At 34.0% G+C, this 2,152-nt stretch overlaps 1 protein-coding gene across 1 annotated transcript in view; it reads left to right on the plus strand.

Moving 5' to 3' along the window:
* Nucleotides 1-202: 202 nt before the first annotated feature.
* The window catches only part of LOC108732355 (aryl hydrocarbon receptor protein 1), a 57,289-nt gene continuing 55,339 nt past the window's right edge, over nucleotides 203-2,152 (plus strand). The window contains exon 1 of the mRNA XM_018463116.2: nucleotides 203-548. The gene's annotated coding sequence lies outside the window, so the exon portion shown is untranslated. The remainder of the gene's footprint in view (nucleotides 549-2,152) is intronic.

Raw genomic sequence — 2,152 nt, forward strand, 5'->3', positions numbered from 1 at the left:
CCGAGTACTGTTGGTGACAGGTGGTGATCGGTCACATGGGGACAAAAAGCGGAATCGAAGTCTCGCTGGCGATGTCATTTGCGTGCCAGAAGATCAAAACGCAATGTCCGTGCAGCACGCAAATAGGCGTGCATCAGGGTAGGCTGTGCGGGCTCATCACGGCATCCCATGACGGCACTTCTGCTGGAAGTTGAACCACCACCACACTATACAGCTAGTATTTTGCGACGAAAATCCAAAAGAAGCATACCTCTAAAATGCTTCTATTAATAACAATGGTAATGTAAGAAAAGCGAAAAGAATTAAACGGACTTGGGGGTTGAAGCCGGGAACGCTATATAGTGTGGTGTTTAGTGACTCCAGATGATGTGTCGACTGTGATTTCTTGGCGTCAATTAATATTTGTTTAAGACTTAAAAAAAGTCTAAATACGGTCATCCCTTAGGTACAGCAAAGAACATGATACTACTACTTGAGACACCAGCTAAAATCATTGAAAGAAGTTCATGCATTTTAAAGATTCTTATCGTCCAACTTTGAAAACAGCGGTAAGTAAATGTAATAATTTTTCTATTCTAGATATGTTTTTTATTGTCTAACAGTATATTTTGTTCTATTTCTAAATGTTTTTTTATATATACGTGAAAATTGCGCTTACAATTTTTCATCTGTTTGAAAGCCCTGTGTAGGCACATCAACGTATAAATTTTCCGACAAGATAGTAAATCGATTTCAAAACAATTCAAAACCGATTGCGTGACATCGAATGTCACGGAATACTGTCAGCATCACAAGGAATATTGAACTAAACTGTTTTACCTTTTAAGTCTTAAAACTAGAAGCTAAATTATTGTATACTTAGCGATTACTACATTCAAAAGTTATTAGCTTTTCTTGAACTCTTTAACATATATTGTTATCACATATGTAATTGCAGATTTAACTAATTGTTGTTCATATTTTATTAGAATCAACAAAATGTATCTACAATAAATTTTGCAAAACTAGCTTAAATTTAAACGGTTGAATGTGAATAATATGCATATCCATGCCTGAGACGAACAAACATCACATTTTTTGCTAGTTCTAAGTAAACATATAACACTTCTTTACTCGCGTTTGCTATCCAATCGGAACGGTCTGTGGCCACAAAAGCCAGAGTAGATGATGTGTTTGTTAGAAACAATTGTCACTGAGATGAACTTGAAGAATAGAGAAAGGCAGTGGACAAATGTAAATTACACCCGAACGTTAAAACCAAATGCATTAATCGCATCAGTTAAACACCTAAACAAAAGCTGTAAAGAATTAAATTTTTGTACTATATTTGTACAGAAAATATCATTAAAACACTTAAACATTTTCCCAAAAAATTTGTCTAAAATTATTAATATTATGAAGGGATAAAGTCTGTAAGTTTAGATAAAGGAGATAATCTCCACATTCACAGGTAACAGTTACTTTTCCGATTTCAAAAATTCTTAATTCAATATTTAGAATGGAGCTTCAGGGTGTGGACATAGACCGAAAAAATAATGAAGCTATTCATGGAGCCCAATTTTCGTCCTACGAATTCATAAAAATAGGTCTACTAAAAAGTCTTCGTTAACTATATATATCTACACGTATATGTTGAGGTTAATTCACAAGTTGATAAAATATAACTTAAGTGTTTTCTTTTTTACTAACTGTTGTTAAAAAACATCTTTCAGTTAGCATAGGATTATTGCAAAAGCTTTTTGGAACAACCTTTAAGCGGTGCAATTGACATGCGCTCGAAAAGCTTATCACATCTTGTGAAAAACAAGGCAGAATACCATGTTATTCAAGTTACATTTAGTTTTAAGTAATACAGTGTACTATAAAGTGCAGTGAATATTTTAAACAGTGGTAAGGATTAATATTGTTTTATTGAATGTAATTTTGATAACTGTACAAACACAAAATGTAATTGAGTAAGTACAGTAATTACAGTAAGTTAATGAACACTTAGAAACCTAAAACGCGTTTCGACAGCCAAGGTATCATCATCATCATAAGGTCATCAGTCCTAAGACTGGTTGGACACGTACCTCCACTCTTTCCTATCCTGAGCTAAACTTCGCATTTCCCTAAAACTAGAACAACCCACATCCTTAACTATTTGCGAACA

This window comes from Agrilus planipennis, unplaced genomic scaffold, assembly GCF_000699045.2.
Source record: "Agrilus planipennis isolate EAB-ADULT unplaced genomic scaffold, Apla_2.0 scaffold30, whole genome shotgun sequence".
Classification (NCBI taxonomy): domain Eukaryota; kingdom Metazoa; phylum Arthropoda; class Insecta; order Coleoptera; family Buprestidae; genus Agrilus; species Agrilus planipennis.